The following is a 22510-nucleotide window of genomic DNA, read 5'->3' as shown; positions in this document are numbered from 1 at the left end:
GTTCTTCCTAATGTTTAGGTGGAATTTTCTTTCTTGTAGTTTGAATCCGTTGCTCCGTGTCCGCTTCTCTGGAGCAGCAGAAAACAACCTTTCTCCCTCCTTTATATGACATCCTTTTATATATTTGAACATGGTTATCATATCACCCCTTAACCTTCTCTTCTCCAGGCTAAACATACCCAGCTCCCTAAGCCGTTCCTCATAAGGCATCGTTTCCAGGCCTTTGACCATTTTGGTTGCCCTCTTCTGGACACGTTCCAGCTTATCAGTATCCTTCTTGAACTGTGGTGCCCAGAACTGGACACAATACTCCAGGTGAGGTCTGACCAGAGCAGAATACAGTGGTACTATTACTTCCCTTGATCTAGATGCTATACTCCTATTGATGCAGCCCAGAATTGCATTGGCTTTTTTAGCTGCTGCATCACACTGCTGACTCATGTCAAGTTTGTGGTCAACCAAAACTCCTAGATCCTTTTCACATGTACTGCTCTCAAGCCAGGTGTCTCCCATCCTGTATTTGTGCCTTTCATTTTTTTTGCCCAAGTGTAGTACTTTACATTTCTCCTTGTTAAAAATCATCTTGTTTGCTTTGGCCCAGTTGTCTAATCTGTTAAGGTCATTCTGAAGTGTGATCCTGTCAACTGGGGTGTTAGCCACCCCTCCCAATTTGGTGTCATCTGCAAACTTGCTCAGGATTCCCTCAAGCCCATCATCCAAGTCATTGATAAAGATGTTGAACAAGACTGGGCCCAAGACAGAACCCTGTGGCACCCCACTAGTCACTACTCTCCAGGATGAGGAGGAGCCATTGATGAGCACCCTTTGGGTTCGGTCAGTAAGCCAGTTAAAAATCCACTGAATGGTAGCATTGTCTAGCCCACATTTTACCAGCTTCTTTACAAGAATATCATGGGGCACCTTGTCAATTGGTTTTTGATGGATTTAGACACCCCTGTCTGTAGAACGAGCATCCAGCCAGAGACTCTTTGTGTTTGCCATTCAAACAGCTACCTGACAAGCTGATGATCTTTGGGCCTGTCCATATGGCCACTTTTGTGTGTGTAATAAATGTGCATCTGTTTATCATATGTTGGTGTGGTCTGTGTGTCTTCTTTAATAATAGCCATAAAAAGGAGCTTCTGTTGCATTTCCCGGACTTCAGATGCAATAGTTAGAACCTGAGGAGATACAATTCTGCATCCATTGCTATATTAATTGCATAATATGCATTCATCACCTTCTGTGTGCAAACTCCAACTCTCTCTACCCACCAACCTCTGCCAGCTTCCATTAGTCCATCACTAGATTATGGATATAAGCAGCCTCCAAGATGCAAACCCACTCAGCAAGCAATTTTGCCTTATTATTGTTCCACAACATGCTACTGCTGGATAATTTCCCCCTTCCATTTGCCAGTTCACCTCCTCCAGGTTCGGAGAGTTATTGGGAGGTTTCCCAGAGTTCCCTGGGAAGAGGGATTTATTGTTAAACCACTCAGAATTGTAGCTCTGTGAGGGGAACAGCAGCCCCTCCAAGTGTCCCTGTTTTCCAGGACAGTCCCAGATTTACAGAAGCCATCCCGGTTTCTGATTTGATCTTGGAATGTCCCTCTTTTCCTTAGACATTCCTATTTTCATCAGAGAAATGTTGGAGGATGTGGAGTTATATGACCCCTGAGCTAGGTAACTATACAACTTTTAGAAGACACCTGAAGGCAGTCCTGTAGTGGGATGTTTTTAATGCTTAATGTTCTTAGATATATATAAAAAAATAAAAGAACATTAAGCATTAAAATGGGGACGGGGTATAAATAATAAAATTATTACGATTTTGATTATGGAATAGGACTTCCTTATTTTCATAGGAGAAAAGTTGGAGGTTATGGAACAGATAGTACACTTGGTCTTAGCCAAAAAGCCGAGAAGCGATACAGGAATCTCCTAACTAACAACTCTCAGCAAATTGCAATTCCCAGGATTCGGGGGGTGGGGAGCCATGGCTGTTTAAAGTGGTTTGATATTGCTTTAAATGCTTTAAATTTCATTTCAGTGCACATTCGGCAACAGATTCTTACTGTAAGTAACCTTTTATAACACAAATGTTCTGGTTTATTTAAGTGCCTCTTATTCTGTTGCACTATAGCCCCTCTGGACAGCAATAATGTGGCAGCACTGGGGACGCTTTGTGGAACAAACTACAGCAGAATAAATCCACTAGGTAAAAGTAAAGGTACCCATGACCAGTCACGAACGACTTGAGGGTTGCATGCTCATCTCGCTCTGTAGGCTGAGGGAGCCAGCGTACAGCTTCCGGGCCATGCGGCCAGCATGATTAAGCCGTTTCTGGCGAACCAGAGCAGCGCACAGAAACGCCGTTTACCTTCCCGCCGGAGCGGTACCTACCTATCTACTTGCACTATGACATGCTTTCAAACCATAGCTGCCAAGTCCCAGCTAGAAAAATACGGGATCAGCAGCGCCGGCAATGGAAGTCGCTTCTACGCATGTCCAGACATGCGTAGAAGCAACTTCCGGTGCCGGTGCTACCCGATTTCCGGTGCCCAGACATGGGCAGAGTGGCACCGGAAGAAATCCAGGAGAATTACGGAATTATTTTGCCATTCGGGATGACAGTGGGAAATGGCTTTGAAAACGGGGGTTTCCCAGGGAAAACGGGAGACTTGGCAGCTATGCTTTTGAACTGCTAGGTTGGCAGGAGCTGGGACCGAGCAATGGGAGCTCACCCCATCACAGGGATTCGAACCGCCGATCTTCTGATCGGCAAGCCCTAGGCTCTGTGGTTTAACCCACAGTGCCACTCGCGCCCCGTGTCCAGAGGCTGCATCAAAGTAACAGCTGTCCGGTAGACCACAGCGCCACTAATGCACTATTATTTGTGTTAAGAATACATTGCAGAACACAACTGCAATAAAACACCAGTCTGGAGGGACCCTATGCCATAAATACAGCCTTCTGAATCAATAAAGTTTCACTAGCAGAGCTTGCTGCTTTGGGGGTTATTATTTTTAAAATCATTTTCAGAACACTTGTTTGATATGGTTCTTTGTATCCGATTTGTTGGGTGTGGTGTTTGTTGTGGGTTGGGGTTTGTTTTTTTTTTTGCATACTTTGTTCTTGAAACTTTTTGTACCTTGCTATAAAATAATATAAAAATAAGACCTGGAGACTCTCCCCATGTTAAATCTATTCACCAATATACAGGCATTTCCATGTCAGTGTCAATTAAACCAATTATACTTAACATAGGTTCCACATGGAAGTGGCTCCACACAATTCTCCGTGAGAAATGGACCTTGGAGAGCTTTCTGAGCCCTGCTCCAGGCTCAACACAGCAATCTTATAAACCCCACTGAACACACACACCTGTTTCTGAATAAAGACACCTAGGATTGGGCAGGACCATTCTGATTTTGAAGAGAGGGGTAAATGAAACTCCACATCCACCCCAAGAAGGCTACAAACCCTGGCAACAACTACAAAAACAACAACAACAGTCTGTGGGATCTGGAATTTAGTATCTTCTCATTTGAAGAAAGATTTTGGGGTGGGAAGGAAAGAAAAATACCATTCTGATTTTATTTGCTCTTTTGGAGTGAGAGGATTAAAAAAAAACGACAAGCTGCCTTTCAGGAGGAAAAGAGAAAATTGGATCTGAAATCAATATTTATGAAGCCATGATTAGCTGACAGATGAGAAAATGATTACAAAGCTAGGTCTGAAACATCTACCCAAATGTATTACCTGTGATACACACACACACACACTAAATGGGTCAATGAAAGAGTGAAGTCAATCAATTTTTAATAGCACTTAAGATTTTATGATTTTTTAAACTTTCCTTTTAATAATTAATCGGAAAAATGAATCTAATTTAAACAAGGTGGTGGAAGGTGTTCTGTATCTATTTGATGGTGTTCTTAATGAGGAAATTCAATTAAGGTTGACTTTTCATTATAAATCTGTTTGGATTAATGGAACACTTTGATTGGCTGAAAACATTTGAGACAGGCAAAATCGCTAAAGCAAACTCAGCAGATATAATAGCAAGATTTTGTTTTTTACAGGCCTCTTGTTCAGTTTTCCATTCTCTCTGCCTTTTTCTTCCTTATAACGTTCCAGGATGGGATTTCAGTTTTCGCTTCTGGGGGCTATAGTTTAATATTCTTAAATTTTACAGATTATTTATACAGAATCCTGAAGGCTGAAGGCTGGTTGTGTGAAACACCTGCGCATACTAGTAGGATCTGTGCAGCGGAATGAGAAATGGGATGGAGATAAATTTGCACTTCCCAAAAAAGTAGCCAAACCAAAATGTAAGTCTCCTTAGAAATGCACACATCACTGCATGTTGTGATGTAGTTGTCCAAGCAAGTAACATGTACAAAAATTCATATATTAGGGAGGGAAATTCCATAAAAATGCACAGTTAAAATTACATCAATTCTTCATGTTAGAGGAAATAATAATAATAATAATAATAATAATAATAATAATAATAATATATTTATACCCCGTCCATCTGGCTGGGTCCCCCCCCCCGCCGCCGCCACTTTGGGCGGCTTCCAACACACATTAAAATACATTAAAATATCACAGATTAAGAGCTTCCCTAAACAGGGCTGCCTTTAGGTATTTTCTAAATGTCAGGTACTGTAGTTGTTTATCTCTCTCTGACCTCTGATGGGAGGGCGTTCAACAGGGTGGGTGCCACCCTCTGCCTGGTTCCCTGTAGCTTTGCTTCTCGCAGTGAGGGAACCGCCAGAAGGCCCTTGGCGCTGGATCTCGGTGTCCAGGCTGAACAATGGGGGTGGAGATGCTCCTTTAGGTGTACAGGACCGAGGCAATTTAGGGCTTTAAAGGTCAGCACCAACACTTTGAATTGTGCTCAGAAGCATACTGGGAGCCAATGTAGATCTCTCAGGACTGGGTGTTATGTGGTCCCGGCGGCCGCTCCCAGTCACCAGTCTAGCTGCCACATTCTGGATTAATTGCAGTTTCCGGGTCACCTTCAAAGGTAGCCCCACGTAGAGCGCATTGCAGTAGTCCAAGCGGGAGATAACCAGAGCATGCACTACTCTGGTGAGACAGTCTGCGGGGAGGTAGGGTCTCAGCCTGCTTTCCAGATGGAGCTTATAGACAGCTGCCCTGGACACAGAATTAACCTGCGCCTCTGAAACATACTCGGAGTCGAGAGTGAATTTCATGCTCTTTATTCAGCTCATAGTCATCAAGGAGAAGAGGAGAAGAATGGCTCTTTTCCAAAAACCATCTGCTTATATACATTATTTACACAATGGGCCTTGCGTGATTGGCTACTTCAGGGCTACACCTGTGGGCCAATCAGGTTGTGGATTGACTTCTGCCTGCAGCCTGATTGGCTGCTCCTACAGGCCAATCAGATTGCAGATTCACTTCTGCCAGCCGCCTGATTGGCTGCTCCTGCAGGCCAATCAGGTTGCGGATTCACTTCCACCTGGAGTTGGATTGGGTAGCTCCTGCGGACCAATCAGACTGCTGATTCTGAATCCTATTGTTCTAGGATTCAGCTCAGTACATAACAGCCTCCATGCACAGTTGTGAGTCCAAAATGACTCCCAGGCTGCGCACCTGGTCCCTCAGGGGCACACTTATCCCATTCAGGACCAGGGAGTCCCCCACACCCACCCGCCCCCTGTCCCCCAGAAACAGTACTTCAGTCTTGTCAGGATTCAACCTCAATCTGTTAACCGCCATCCATCCTCCAACTTCTGAGGCACGTTTGAAAATGGAAACAGTTACTTCCATGCTTTCAGTGTTCGAGTTCTGAATCGTTCGTCAACAGAGACGTTCGAAAACCGAGGTTCCACTGTAGCCATTTCCACACATTTTTTGGGGGTGGTGGTGGTGGTGGAATGTTTTATTAATTTTGTAGCAAACCAACATTGATCCATTCCAACTCTAGAGCAGCGGTTCCCAATTAGCTAATTACTGAGGACCCTTATTTTTCAAAAGCCAAGCCATGGACCCCCTACTTTTGAAAATTTTGATAACTCTATGCTAGTTACCTCTGCAAAGCAATTTGTTTGAACAAAATGTGGAGTAGCCCCTAGTAAGCAAAGGATTTTAGGTACAGTGGTGCCTTGACTTACAAATTTAATCTGTTCCGAAGGCACCTTCCTAGGTCGAAAAATTCGGAAGTCCAAAAGCGCCATTGGAAATGCGATTTCTCATAGGAATGCATTGGAAACAGAAAATTCATAAGTTGAAGCAACCGCATCTAAAAATTCGTAAGTCGAAAAAGCCCTATCTAAAACCGCTGCAGTTTTCGTTCAGATGTCAAGAAATTCGTAAGCATGCGACTATTTGCCCCATTCATAAGTAGAAAAATTCGGTTGTCGAGTCATTGTAAGTCGAGGTACCACTGTATACTAAAAAGCAGACCAGGGCTGAGCAATATATGCATTTCAACATTGTGATATGTCAGCAGCTAAGCACTGCTCTGTCTCACTGCCAGGAGATGTTACTGCTACGGTTGCCTTGAAGTGAGGGCAATCAGCTGCCCTGTTCTCCATCAGTGTGAGGGAAGGCAGCTTAGATCAGCAGCCTTATTGGGCTGAGATCATTGTGCGATATCGGCGGTGCCTTAAAATTGGCTGTCCTGTTGTTCTCCCTCGCACGAGGAGTGATATATTCCTGCGTATTGCCAGGTGAAAATCGTTATTGCGGTGTGATTTCAAAAACCGATTTTGGTCAATGTATTGAAAAATTACACAGCAGACTGGATGCGGAGGAATGGCTGGGGAACACCCAAGGGGAAATGGCTCCGAGCTAGGGGATTGGTAGTGGGACGACAATGAGTGGTCAGAGGGAGAAGACTGGGAGGAGGAAGTGTCGGAAGCTGAAGAGGTAACAGGGCTGAGTGAACAGTGAGAGGCTGTGGCAGAGAGCAGCCCAGAATCAGAGGCAGAAGCAGAGGCTGAAAAGGGGGTGGGGGGTCCAAGAGGCAGAGATGAGTCTGGTTGGTGAAGGATCTGGGGTGGATCTGCCTCCTACTGTAACCAGCTTCCCTCCCTGCTGGTCTTCCAGAACAAGAAGAGGTTAGAAGAGGGAGGAGCAAAGATAGGCATGGCGACGGAGTCTCAGATTGCTTGGGAAGGACACTGGGGAGGAGGAAACTTGGACAACTGTGGGAAGGCAGGGACCTTCAGTCCCAACTACTACCTCACAGGAGCAAGAACTGCCAAAACGAGTTGCTATGCTCATTAGGTCTGGCCTCCTGTGCTGATATCGTTTCTTTGAATAAAGAGTTAACTGCACTGACACCGTGTGATTTATTGCTATCAATTTTAACTCGCTTATGTCAATCACATATGAAAAGAAAAGCTGAAATCAAAGAAATAAGGAATATTGGGTTATGTTGGAGGGGATGCCAGGAAATAGGGAATTATGTTCACATGTGGTGGGGGTGTAAATATGTATAATTTTTGGGGGGGGGGCAAAGTGTATTTAAGGAAATAACAGAAATCACTGGGTTAAAGCTGACCGAAAGTCTAGAGGTAACATTATTATCAATTTACAATGGGGTGGAAGGTTCACAGGCTATGAAGGACTTGCTCACAATTTTTTTTGACAGCTGCACAAATGATTATAGCCAGGAAGTGGAAGGGGCAAGTAGAATATAAAATGGAAGAATGGTATAAAGAGGTGTGGGATACAGCTACAGTATTAATGATAAATTAACATGTGTCATTAAGGTAAGGCGGGGAATATGCAGGAGAAATTATTTTGAGGAGATATGGAGGGTGTTTGTAGAATTTGTCCTGTTAAAACGGAAAGGGGACAAAGCATCGCAAGAGGTATTGAAATTTTGGGAGGTTGGATAGTGACAGTGGAATGGTCTCGGTGGTGGGGCGCACATGTTTATTCTTATTTTTTATGATTATTACTTGGTGAAAATAAAATAAATAAATAAAATCAAAAAATTTAAAAAAGAAAAGAAAAGCTTGGGAAGGGACACTGTCAAATATCAGAACCCTTGAATACGTCATCAAGGGTATAATCCAGGGGTCCCCAAACTACGGCCCCCGGGCCGGATGCGGCCCAACCGGCCTTCCAATCCGGCCCGCGACGACCCCCGCCACCCGCTGCCGCCGCCCGCTCTCACGGCGCGCGGCGCAGCGATGATCTAAAAAATCGGCAAAAAATCGCCGAAAATCCTTTGTGCGCATGCGTATGGGCCTCTCCCGACCCGGAAGAGGTCATTTCTGGTGCACTTCCGGGTCGGGGGAGGCCCATACGCATGCGCACAAGCGATTTTCGGCGATTTTCCCCCCGCCCGTGTGCGTGTGCGCATGCGCACGGGCACGCACTCCCCCGCCCTCCGGCCCGCTGCGCGCGCACTCCCCTGCCCTCCGGCCCGCCGCGTGGTCGGCACGGCGGGCACCGGCCCGCCGCACGGTAAGTCTGGGGACCCCTGGTATAATCACACCTGATTCCACCATCCAATGCTTGCCTAGTGCCCTTTACTGAGAATGGGATATGGGAGGAGAATAGTCCCAAACCTCATTTTGCAGTTCTTGTAGTCATTTATGCATCTGTCAGCTGGAGACTATCCAGAGAACTATTGCTGCAGGTGCCTCTGCTGTGAGATTGCCTGGCCTAGACTAAGAATGGAGTATTTCAGCACTGGCTCCCATATTAAGGAATTACATCAGAGGGAGATTTGTCAGACTCAAACTGTTATTGGTAGTTAATTAAAATTCCACCAACCGTGTGATGATCTTTGAACCTTTCCTTATCGTTTGGCTTCTTGCATTTTGCCCCGGCGTTGCTTTCAAAAGTTGTCATTTTGTGTTTGACTGATTTTATTGCCGTTACAACAATGGGATTAATTGCCATACTGCTTTCCTGTTGGGTTTTCTTTTATTGCTGTTATTGTAAGCTGCCCAAAAAAGGCTGCTTCCTGCGGAAAGGTGGCAATGTGCACATATATGGAAAGCAAGAGAAAGATGGATTTGGATTTGAACCTGCAAAAGCAATTATGCGAGAAACACACACACAGACACACACACAGCTTAATCGAGGAGATGTTTCTGCTACCGGTACTTGCCCATTTAGACCAATGGGATTGTGCTAATTGGGGGGGAAATTTCATGTTCTCTAATCTTAGGGCTATAAAAATTGTTCATCTGTTCAGTCGCAGGCCATTTAATTTTGGATGCATCATTGCCAGTTGGTAACAGTAATTAGCATTCCCTGTACTGTGGCAGCTTCCCTGAAGCGATGCTAAATAGGGTTGCCCTTTTGTGTGGAAACATAAGCAGGGTTGTGCAAATGAGCCTGGCCACCCATCTTAGAGACAGACGCTCCAGCTCTAGCTTCTTGGCTCAGGACCGGGTGCCTTCAATGCCCACCTGCAGATCTTATTTACTGATTATTAATGACACGAACTGTCGGCAACTTTGAAAGGCACAGCATGGCAACATGATGCTTCAGCCCCAAACTGTCCTCAACAGAGTGGTAATTTCCTTGAATGACATCTGATTCTACTTTCATCTCCCTCTCTCTCTTACTAATCAATTTTTTCAGAACAGGACTCTGAAAACTGAAAGGCGTAGGAACATACACCTTGGTTTGAGGTTAGTGCTGCAATGAAATTTTGAGGTGCGCCTAACCTGGGGTCTCAACAGAGGTCCAAGCCAGTGTGGTGTAGTGGTTAAGAGCGGTAGACTCGTAATCTGGGGGACCGGGTTTGTGTCTCTGCTCCTCCACATGCAGCTGCTGGGTGACCTTGGGCTAGTCGCACTTCTTTGAAGTCTCTCAGCCCCACTCACCTCACAGAGTGTTTGTTGTAGGAGAGGAAGGGAAAGAAGAATGTTAGCAGCTTTGAGACTCCTTCGGGTAGTGATAAAGCGGGATATCAAATCCAAACTCCTCCTCCTCCTCCTCCTCCTCCTCCTCCTCCTCCTCCTCCTCCTCCTCCTCCTCCTCCTCCTCCTTCTCCTTCTAAAACTGAATGGGATTTGCTGCAGACTGAACAAAACATCCTTGCCTATGATATCCTTTCCAAGAACACTACTATATTGATTTTTTGGGGTGGGAGGTGGGGGGGGGGGTTTCCACGGGTGATGCCATTCAAACTATATTTTATTTACTTATTTAGCAAAATGTATGTGCCATTTGAAAGAAGATCTCCAAGCAGTTTACAAAAAACGTAAAACAAAACATTGCATTCTCTATTTTTTTTTAAAAAAAACCCATATACACAGAGTTAAAAACAGCTATTTAAAAACGTTCAAAAACATGATTAAAACTACAGCTCCCAATATCTGTAACCACTGGAAATGTTGGCTGGAGTTGATGGAAGTTGGAGTCCAACAACATGTGAAGGCACCATGTTGGCTATTCCTGCTCTAGGCCATGCCCAAATATCTACCGCATCGCACCCTTCTCAATTTGAGCTGCAGAATGTAGGAAGTTGGCTATTTCATTTATTATTGTCCTTAGATGCTACAACCTATGGAACCCAATGTGGCAAAGATGTGATTCCCAGGAGTTGTCCCATCTAGGCAGTGACCAGGCCCAGACCTGCTAAGCTATAGCAAAGTAGTGGCCCCTTGACCATAGCCTGGAGGCATATTATATCAAGGTCTTCTTGCCAATGCTTTGCAAGGCTCTCCATTCTGCACTGCAAATCTCCCCAGATCACCACTTCTTCCTCACAGCTAATGCCTCTATTCTGTATGGAATAGTTAGCGGTCTTGCATTCCATCAATTCCCATTATTACCTATTAACAGATTAGATGGGTCAGTAACTAATATTTAATAAAATAAAATGTACCTATGCATAGTTAATCATTCAATTAATCAGAGGGAAGCACATCCCCATGTAAGATCCATGTAATGCTAATGAAAATAAAAGAACTAATCTTACTACCACTAGCATAATAGTCCACTGGGACTAAGGATGATTCAGATGAGGTTCCATAGCCTGTATTTCAAATATCTGATATAATTGAGACATTTTGTTCCCATTAACACTAATATCCCAGACCATGCATAACTTTAAGTATATATAGCCTATTGAAATCCTTCCCGTTATGCACCAATATATCTTATCACGGGAAATATCACAGGAAATTTCAGCTGCGTGGTAGACCCTTTAGAGTTAAGTTGAGATCAAAGTTGTATAGTAATACTTGTACGTATTGTCATACATCAGGGATGGTCCTCCAGATGTGTTTGGACTCCAACTCCCATCAGTCCCAGCCAGCATGGCCAGTGGTCAGAGATAATGGGACCTGGCCTGCTGACCGGTTTGACAGTTCAAAACACCTCTAAGAAGCTTGAGAATTTAGATTACACTTCTCCCGCCATAACAATACCTAAGGAGAAGCAGAGGGAGCCCAAACTCATGCCTATGAGCAACCTGTCAAAAATTAAAGAAACGGGAAGGCCTCTTCATTCAACCAACCTGGTACTGAGCCCATGTGAGGCTGTTCTACAGATATTTCCATATGAGGGACCCTTGCCTTACTGGAAGTCAGCTAATAATAATAATAATAATATATTTATTTATACAGTGCCCATCTGGCTGGGTTTCCCCAGCCACTTTGGCTGGCTCCTAACAGAATATTAAAAACATGATAAGACATCAAACATTAAAAACTTCCCTAAACAGGGACATGCCTTCAAATGTCTTCTAAAAGTCAGATAGTTGTTTATTTCCTTGGCATCTGATGGGAGGGCGTTCCACAGGACGGGCGCCACTACCGAGAAGGCCCTCTGCCTGGTTCCCTGTAACCTCACTTCTCATAGTGAGGGAACCGCCAGAAGGCCCTTGGCGCTGGACCTCAGTGTCCAGGCTGAATGATGGGGGTAGAGACACTTCTTTAGGTATACTGGGCCCAGGGCTGTCTTAAGCTTATGCGGCGCTGGGGTGCAAAGATCCACCCGGTGCCCCCCCGGTTGCCCAGTCCCAGGTGCGCAGGAGGGTGGAGCCGGACGGCCGCCTCAGTGTCTCGATGGCTCGGTCGCCCCTGAACTCGCAGCGCAGAGCTGCCCACAGAAAAAGAGCCTGCCACGGCACTCTAACCGATGGCCAGGCTCTTCCCTGGACTCCAATCTTGGGCCCTGGACTCTTGGCCTGGGGCCCTTGGAGCCCGGTGCCCGGGTGCCCCGCACCCCTAGCGCCTATGGGTAAGACGGCCCTGACTGGTCCGAAGCCTACTGGGCTAAACAACATTTGAACTTACCCCCTGCTAGAACCTCCAAACAAGCTAGATTAAATATATTGCCTTCAGCTGTAACTTGAGGGTCGATTTAAAAAAATTTAGCTGGAAAAACGGTTATGTCCATGTGGAGATGGCAGTATTGAATCAGTAGCTCATGTGCGTCTAGCTTGCACTCTTTATAAAGATTTGAGGACTGAGGTTATTACCCCTCTACTGCTATCCATACCAGGTCACTCAACCATTGCTACTGTGTCCTTTCTTCTAGCAGATAAAGATGATCAGATGAGAGCAAAAAATGCAATTCTTTTTAGCAGGAGCAATGACAATAAGATCTATTATTTGATTATTGATGCAAACCTCCAGAATTTATTTTGTATAGTTATCGTACGTTTTTACCTCTATCTTCAGTATATTTTATTTTATTTTATTGCTATGGCTAGTGGCTGATGCAAATAAAGATTCTTCTTCTGATGGGAGCTGAAGTACAGCAAAATTGGAGGTGTCACAAGCTAGCTGTCCTTAACATAAATAGCATACAGCTCAGAGCTCTGTATGTTCCTCGTTAGGTGACTGGATTTCCTAGGTGAGCATCTCTGTGCACTTCAGTGGAGGGTGCAGATTCACAAGTGCCCTCCTTTGTGTGCAGGTGAGAACATTTCATGTACACCCTGCAGCTTTTGTAACCACAGGGTGGCCATTGGAAGAAGACAACTGAGTGGTTCCCATTTCCTTTTGCTTATACGGTGTGTATGATAGCCATCTTCAAATATCTCAAGGGCTGTCACCTGGAAGCCTGTTTTCTCCTGCTCTGGAGGGTAGGACTCGAACCAATGGCTTCAAGTTACAAGAAAATAGATTCCGACTAAACGTCAGGAAGAACTTTCTGACACTAAGAGCTGTTCGACAGTGGAAATGACTCCCTTGGGGCTCTCCTTCCTTGGAGGTTTTTTTTTTTTTTTAGCAGAGGTTAGATGGCCATCTGTCATGGATGCTTTAGCTGAGTTTCCTGCATTGCAGGGCTTTGGACTAAGGTAAAAGGTTAGACTGGATGGTTAAGTCCAGTCAAAGGCAGCTATGAGGTGCAGCGCTAATCTCTTTTTCAGGCCAAGGGAGCCGGGATTTGTCCACAGACAGTTTTCCCGGTCATGTGGCCAGCATGACTAAACTGCTTCTGGCACAATGGGGCACTGTGATGGAAGCCAGAGTGCACAGAAACTCTGTTTACCTTCCCACCACACTTATTTATCTACTCACACTGGTGTGCTTTCGAACTGCTAGGTTGGCAGGAGCTGGGACAGAGAAACGGGAGCTCACTCCGTCATGGGGATTCGAACCGCTGACCTTCTGATCAGCAAGCCCAAGAGGCTTGGTGGTTTAGACCACAGCGCCACCCACGTCCCTAGATGACAGACGGACGCCAACAGCATCAGGAGGGCTACATTTTCCCCATCCCTATTCTAAGAGTTAAATATGTAAAGGCAAAAAGGGGCACCTTAGCTTGTTTATTTCTGATAGATCTGCGGAACTAAAATATCACACTATGAAGAAACAGAAGCTGCTGGCAGTGACGGAATGCCATCTGGGGTGACACAGATTTCCATGTCTGCCTGCAGGTGGTTGCTGTCAGCCACTACTAGAGTGATAATAATATAAACAAAATAAAAAAATTCCTTCAGTAGCACCTTAAAGACCAACTAAGTTTTTATTTTGGTATGAGCTTTCGTGTGCATGCACACTTCTTCAGATAGAGGAGTGTGCATGCACACGAAAGCTCATACCAAAATATGAGCTTTTGAAGGAATTTTTTTATTTTACTTCGATCCAGACCAACACGGCTACCTACCTGTAACCAATAATATAAACAAGTCACCTTGTGGAGATATGCACTTGAATGGAGATCGCTTTAGTCCTTAAAGCTGACAAAGCCTGAATGGAAAAACCCAGCAACTTTGTTTTTGAAGGGGTCTTGGTTTCTTTTTGAGGAGGTGATGGGGAACAAATCAACATGCTGCCAGTAGGATATTCGCATGTCTTAAACTCATAGTTTGCAAACAGGTCGCCAGGGCTGGGTTGTTGTAAACGATGGGTTAAATTACACAGTGCTTGGTCTCATGCCACAAGTAGCACACTTCTGATATTCTGAGAGAAGGATGCCAGGTGCACTGGGTTACCATAGCAACAAGAGCAAGGTTCAGAGTATGATTTGCTGAGCCATTCACCCTCCCATTGGTTCAGGAAATATGCCTATGGGGATAATAGTCTCTAGGTCAGGCATAGGCAAACTCAGCCCTCCAGATGTTTTGAGACTACAATTCCCATCATACCTGACTACTGCTCCCATTTGCTAGGGATGATGGGAGTTGTAGTCCCAAAACATCTGGAGGGCCGAGTTTGCCTATGCCTGCTCTAGGTCATTGCTTTCATTATATGTTGTCCTGTCCTGTCCTGTTTGCTGTCAAGGTCTGACTCTGGATCCGTGAGAATCAGAGGCTTTGGGTTTTACATAGCAGGGTCAGCTGGCATGGTGATAGTGTTGGTGGATCTCCATACATATGCATCTTTACTTCAAAGATCAGAAGAACTGTATATCATAGAAGTGTTTAGCTTTGTCTGGAGAAAATAAACCTTTTGTTACATTGAACTGCGCGGGAGAGGATTTTTTCACTTAACCAGGGATTCTGGAAGACGCAAAACCGACGATCTTTTAATGAGACAAAATGAAAATGACAACGTTAAAAGCAGCTCCCTGACCAGAGCCCCAGTCAGGTGAAAATAAAAGGGTTCTTGTTGTTTTTGCTTAGTCCTTTGTCTTTCAACAAAGTGGCTAGACGAACCTACACCGGTAGGAACCTCCAAATCTTGGAGCAGCCACTGAAAAGGCCCTGTCAAACATATAAGATGTCGGTGGCTGTGGGGCAGAGAGAAGATCATTTCTGGAGGATCTCAACACCAAAGCTGGCTCCCAAGATGCTTATGGCCTCCCAGGCTTTTCTATCTGGCCTGCAGGACTTCCTCTAGGGCACACAACCTCTCTGGAGCCCACACCCCTCACCTGTCCTGTTTCTCACCTTCCTCAAGTACTTTTGCCTGGCTGAAATGTGCCCTTGAGCTGTGATAACTTCCTGATCAGGCTGCAGGATGGAGAGATGTGGGGTGTAGAAACTTATGGCTTTTTCATGGCAGGAATGTAGCCGACTATACAGTGGTACCTCTACTTACAAATAACTCTACTTACGAATGTTTCTACTTACGAATGGGGCTCCGTCTGCTATCTTGGATGCAGTTTAGATAGGATTTTTTCTACTTACAAATTTTTAGATAGGGTTGCTTCGACTTACGATTTTTTTCTCCCAATGCATTCCTATGGGATTCGACTTACAATTTTTTTCTACTTACGAATGTGCGTTCGGAACGCATTAAATTCGTAAGTAGAGGTACCACTGTACAAAGGTTAAGGGTCATATACATTGCTCCATCTACTTTGGCTTCTGGCTCCACCCACTGTTTACATATGGGCCTCATAAGGTTATCCACATGTCAACAAAGACCTTGAGATGAAAAGGTCCCCCCATTCCTGTTCTATAGGCTAGAACCAGCTGCAAGTACATATGCATTGGACTGTAGCCAGATGAATTCTCAAGATTTTCTGTTCATTCAGATAATGAAATGCAACAAATGTTAACAATTAGTAAATGACTCCTCCTGGTGTGTCTCTCTCTCTCCCCCCAGCTGCAAAACACAATAATAGTGCATTAGTCATGGTTTTAAGCTGGGCTGTTCACACACCACTCTGTTTTATTAGTTAGACCTTTATTAGACATGCACTGATTGGAAATGAAGCAATATGTCTGTTCAGATACTTCTGCAGCTGCAAACCGTATTGAAAGCAATATTGTGTAGAGCTATCCTGATACCATCATGTCCACAAAATGATCATGAATACAAAATGAGGAGGACCCTAGGGAGTGGGCAAACTTTTCCCTTGACAGACTTACAGATCCTGCAAGTGTCCCTATTTCCCAGAGACAGTCCCCGATTTACAGAAGCCATCCTGGTTCCTGATTTGATCCCAGAATGTCCTGCTTTTCCTTAAGGCACCCCAAATTTCATCGGAGAAATGTTGGAGAGTATGGAGTTATATGACCCCAGAGCCAAGGAGATAAGTAACTATACAACTTTTAGAAGACATCTGAAGGCAGCCCTATATAGGGAAGTTTTTAAATGTTTAATGTTTTATTATGTTTTTATATCTGTTGGGAGCTGCCCAGAGTGGCTGGGGAAATCCAGTCAGATGGGTGGGTATAAATAATAAAATTATCATCATCCCCATCATGGAATAGGCAGGATGTCCCTAATTTCATAGGAGAAATGTTGGAGGGTATGGACTTAATTCTTGTCCCCACCCCATGAAATTATTATAGTACTGATTAAAAAAAATATGCTAGGACTTTTGGTGAATTATCAGAGATTTTCTGAGTCATGTTTCATCAGCTGCATCAAATAACCTCCTGCATGTGCCCAAAGATGGTCCATAAACAATAATCTACTCTTGCTCAAAGGATGGCTAAATCAAACAGCATTTTTGTTTTAAAAAGCAGTGCAGAAAGAAAATCCTCTCATGGATTTATAGACAAAACTAACCCTCCAGCCTCGAACATTTGCACTGATGTATCTGCCAGCAATTTCAATGTAATGTTCTGTTTTGCAACATTGTGGAGGCTGCCCATGCTTATTTTATTGCCATCGACAGAGAGGAAAAAAATAATGATTAAAAAGATGAATGTCAACCAATCCATGCTGTGAGAACACCTGATCCTAAACATATTTGCATCAACAACAGCACAAAGTTGCATGCGTAAACATAGTTATACTCAGGAAGAGCTATGCAAACAAAAACATCAACGAATTCTGGGCCAAGTGGAATTCTACGACGTGAATAAATTATGCATATTTGCATATATTTGTCATTCTTGTGCTGTACACCAGTGATAACTCTGTCTGCGATAACTGCTGTTTCTGCCTCTACTATTTCATATTTACACATACTTTACTCATCCTTTACTACTTCTGTTTCGCAGTATGCTGGCAGATATTAGCCACACAAGAGATTATGCTGAAGTGGAACCCAGGAGGCTTGCAGTTGAAGATTATTTCACACGACCATCTTTTGTTACATAATTATTAACACAATATAAAATATTTCACCACTCGAGAAGTTCTTCTAGTCTATAGTTCTGAGGTGAGACCTTACAGAGCAGCTGCACCCAAAAGCAAAAATCATGAGCAGTGTTAGAAACTGAGATAGGAAAGCTAGGAACTCAATGGCACCTTATACCTAGGTCATGGGCGCAACAATGGAATGCTTAGGCACACTTTTTTTATATATAAAGCGCATTCTCCAATCAAGGAGAGCGAGGGTTGCGGAAGGGGTTAAAGACATCTCCAGGGTTGGGGTGGTGCTGTTTGAGTGAATGTAATAGGATCCTTGTTGGTTGCTGGGGGGGGGGGGAAGCATGTAGCAATTTTGATTGGCAGTTACTGTCCCTTAAAACCACAGTGTCCTCGTGTTTGTCTCACTTTTGCAAAGCGTTTCGGATCTCCCTCCCACCCTCCACCTTTTCTTTTGTGGTTAGCCTAACATTGCTTTGCCTTTCATGGGGTCGCTTGCTTTGCAAGGGCCCACTAGGAATTTTGCCAATTGGCTGATTGGCTGTTGCCATTGGTTTTTGCCTACTGCTTAGCAAATTGTCACAACTTGTTAGGTTAGGCATTGGTTAATAATTCTGGCTGGGGGAGGGGCTTGGCATGGAGGTGCCTTCCCCTCATTAAATTGTTGCTCCACATAGAAGTATTCCATTAAAGGAATCCCGGGGCTCTGGGGCTCTAGTCCATACACCCCCGCAACGGGCGGGGCTGGGGCCATTGCAGAGCACGAGCCTTGGGGAGCATTTCTGGTCGAGGGGAGAGTGCCTGGACACAGTTACCTCCTCTCACCTGGGGTGTTTATTTGACTTCTCTATACGATAGGGAAGTCGGAGCTGTTCTGTCCCAGGCGGGGGACAGATGGTGTAACCAATGCCTAAGCCAACACTCACATTTAATTTGTATTTAAATAAAGTTGTGGCCAAATTAATGCCAAAACCCAAACAACAATTCTGAGTCTTGTGTGAGTTATTAGGGGGGAATGTCTGCAACCCTCAATACGCAACAAGAATACAAAGCTGAAAATGAATCAACTGCAGCTAAAAATAGTACATTCATGTTGCACATGGTCTAATATTCTTAAGAGGGTCTCTTCTCCATACTTCGGAGAGTAGCTGGAAGTGGGGAGGCAGAAAAAGGTCCTCCTTTCTTTCCGCTCTGCAGTTTTAATCTGAAATCTTCAGCGCAGTACTGCGCCCAGAGCTCAGAAGCTGCTCACGCTAATGAAATTCCTTGTCGCAAAATGCGCCTAGAATACTGGGAGTTTCGAGCACTGAGCATGAGATCCTTGCAAGTGTCTTCTTTCTTTGACTACAGACCCGTTGCTCCCTTTCCTCACCGTCAATGGAATATTTGCTGTGTTGCTTTGCAGGAAAAAAGGGGGTTCCACAGTCAACAACAGAGATGGGGGTCAGTATACTCTGAGACCGCTGTGCATGTTCCAAGGCCACAGCATGCCCTTCAACATCTCTCCAGTGAAAATAGGGACGCCCCATTCCATAATAATAATAATAATAATAATAATAATAATAATAATAATAATATTTATACCCCACCCATCTGACTGGGTTGTCCCAGCCACTGTGGGTGGCTTCCAACATATATAAAAACTTAATAAAACATTAAGCATTAAAAACTTCCATATACAGGGCTGCCTTCTGATGTCTTCTAAAGGTTGTATAGTTACCATAGCTGCCAAGTACCCTGTTTTCCCTGGGACACCCCCGTTTTTACTTACCTTTTCCTGGTGGTCCCCCGTATCACTTCATCTCCCATTTTTCTCCGTTATTTTCTCCTGCCAGGGCCATTTTTTTCTTTCCGATTTGCCCTTCTATGGGCACAAAAAATGGCCGCCGCCGGCTTCAAAAATCGCATCTACGCATGTCTGGAAGTGCATAGACGCGACTTCCGGTGTCGGTGGCGGCCATTTTTGGTGCCCATAGATGGGCAAAGCGACACCGGAAGTTACGTCGATGCAACTTCCGGTGTCACACGGCTGCCGGTCCCGGATTCTGCAGTCTGGGACTTGGAAGGTAAGATAGTTACTTATCTCCTTGGCTTGGGGTTGCATAACTCCAAACCCTCCAAGTGTCCCTCGTCTTCAGGGACAGTCCCAGATTTACAGACATTGTCCCGGTTTCTGATTTGATCCTAGAATGTCCTGCTTTTCCTTAGGATGTCCCTGTTTTCATCAGAGAAATATTGGAGGGTATGGTAGGTTGTCCCTATTTTCATCGGAGAAATGTTGGATGGTATGGAGTTATCCGACCCCTGAGCCATCTGAAGGCAGCCCTGTATAGGGAAGCTTTCTTAGCATTTAATGTTTTATTGTGAATTTTAATATATGTTGGAAGCCTCCCAGAGTAGCTGGGGCAATCCAGTCTAATGGGTGGGGTATAAATAGTAAAAAAATTATTAGGGAATATAGGACGTCCCTATTTTCATTGGAGAAATGTTGGAGGGTATACCGCCAACATTTCTCCAACGAAAATAGGAATTTCCTAAGGAAAAGCGGGACATTCCAGGGTCAAATCAGAAACCGGGATGGCTTCTGTAAATCTGGGACTGGAATCCCCTGGAAAATAGGGACATTTGGAGGGTCTGCCATAGCCAAAGACCGGTTTGAGGCTGTGTGAGCCTCCCAGTCCACAAGGACTGTCTCTTTTTGGGTCACCTGGGCTCTGTGATGAGCAGCCTGTGGAAGAGGCGGCAGATAAAGCTGTCACACACTCGATGACAGTAGCAACAGCACCCGGGCCTGTGTTCCTCTCCCTTTCTCCCGCCCCCAGTGTCTAAATTGCAGAATTAATACAATCCACCCGTGTTCTCCTTCCCCCAGCTAAATATCTACCAGCTGCATCCTTTTCTCTTTTTTAAAGTGTCTTGTCATTTGGTTTAGCAGAAGGCCTGCTTATTGCGGTGGTGGGGAGGGGAAGGGAGAGAGAGAGAGAGAGAGAGAGAGAGAGAGAGAGAGAGAGAGAGAGAGAGAGAGAGAGAGAGAGAGAGAGAGAGAGAAACAGCATCCCTGATACAGTTGACAAGATTTTTTATTTTCATGATTACTTCTCTGCGTCCCCCCTTCCTTTTTTTCTTCCTTTTTTTTTTTTTGCTGGAGGCAAAGGTTGGCATAGATGTCAAGAGAATGTTCTCCAGCTGGGGCCTGCAGTATAGAGAATTGTATATACCCGAGTGCTCTTGGGACCTTCTGCAGACTATTATGGTAATATTGGAGACTGCTGTCCTTTCCCTCCCACAGCTGGGCCGCCTCTCTGATTGTAAGTATTGAAGCAATATGTTTTGCAAATTATACGCTGGGAACAACAGGGACCCAGTAAAGCGAGCTGAGGAAGAGAAACATTGCAAAGCGATTTCATTTAATATTGTAGTTTCCCCCTCCTTCGTCAAGGAAAAAAAAATTAAAGGCTTTAATTTTTTAAAATTAAATGAAGTTCATATATTGGTGAGGAAATGCTATAACTGGTTTTTTTAAAAAATAAAATAAAAATAAAACCTTAATGCTGACTTTATGGGGTCAGAGTTTTAAGGAAATACGGTTATAGGCAGATTTCATGCTATCCTGACGCTCAGATTGTACAATAGCTTTGACTTCAGATTTTCCACAATCCTTTTGAGTCCAATGAAGTGGGATTAGCCAAAAAAGCACAAAACGCAACCCTACACCCCCCAAAATATAATTTTAATTAGTGCTAATGGGATCTCGTCATGGTCCAGCTGTTTCATACAGGATGCAAATCTGCGCTCCTTTATTAGCAAAGCAACCTTGAAAACAATGGCACCTCTGATTTTTCACCGTAACTTAAAGAGTACAGTGGCTGAGCAATGTGATTAAGAGTAACCTCATGTTATATTCAAAACGCAACAAAGCAACCCTCCCCAAAAGGTGATGTGCTTTCCCCTCTCAACAAATAGATTCTGAGGAAGGTAAAGTTGTGATAGAATTAAGGGGTAAATCGGTGCTGTTGGGATTTCGGATTCTGTGTGTACCTGTGACAATAAAGGACCCTCCTGTGGCTCTTAAATCTGGGAGAGGTCAAGTGAGGATTTTGCCAATGTGCGGTGATTACTATCACTGACGTCTCTCTGGATTGGATGTGTGTGTGTGGGAAGAATTGCAGGAACACAAACCAGACTTATTGGAGACCCCTAAACACTTAATAGGCCACAGCAGGTCATGCTATGAGGCCTGACTTCCCCCTTCCTAACCACTAGCCTTTCCCATAAAAACTTGTAGTAGGGTTGCCATATTTCTAGAAGTAAAATGTCTAGAAGCAAAAATCAAAGTTGGTGGGTCGTGTTTGTTTGTTTGGTGGTTTGTTTGTTTTTTGAGCTTTTTTAAGGCGATCAACCTCAAAGCTCTGGACATTTTCGACCCCCGCCCTCCAAATAGCACACACCCAAAATTATCTGTACATTCAATACAGCATGTCAGGGTGAAGGTTTCAGCATACCCTAGCATGTCTCCCCTGACATTCTAGTTCTGTATACATTCTAGCATATAAAGAACTGTTCTGGAAATGCTTTTCTTTTTTTTAAGTGTTTTTAAAAAGACACATTGAATTTTCCATAAGGCTCACCATCGCCATCTAGTGTCACATTGTATATTACACTTAAAACACACATAAAGCGTTTTTGTCTTTTTGTAGCTGTAGAGCTGAGTCCTGAATGTGCAGCATTCATCAGTCAGCCCCCTGCTGACTGCAATGTGAAGTGGCACAGTCCAGCAAGAGCTAAGACTATGCCAGGTAGAAGCAAAAAAGAGTTTTAAAGACAATTTTTTTTAATGGCATAAGGTTTCATTTGATGCGTGGAGTGAGATCTTCTGTTGTCAGCTCTGTGCGACAATTCAATTCAATTTAATTCTGCCCTACAAAAAGAGGTGCTGCAACTCACCATGACCACCGTCACAATTTTCTCTTTAGCAGATTCCAATCAATTGACTACATTCAAATAAATGTGTATATAGATGCCTTTTTGAGACACGGGAGGAAGAATAAGTTAGGACTGCTTTACGTCCGGTTTTTCCAGACACACCCAGGAATTGGGCAGCAAAAT

At 44.3% G+C, this 22510-nt stretch overlaps 1 pseudogene; it reads right to left on the bottom strand.

Annotated features, from left to right (window-relative positions):
• Positions 1-1802: 1802 nt before the first annotated feature.
• Positions 1803-1932, bottom strand: LOC118085803 (U2 spliceosomal RNA; annotated as a pseudogene).
• Between the last annotated feature and the right edge of the window lie 20578 nt (positions 1933-22510).

Source organism: Zootoca vivipara, chromosome 4, assembly GCF_963506605.1.
Source record: "Zootoca vivipara chromosome 4, rZooViv1.1, whole genome shotgun sequence".
In the NCBI taxonomy this organism is placed as follows: Eukaryota; Metazoa; Chordata; class Lepidosauria; order Squamata; family Lacertidae; genus Zootoca; species Zootoca vivipara.
The sequence above is the reverse complement of the archived record's forward strand: the minus strand, read 5'-3'. Positions and strand labels throughout refer to the sequence as shown.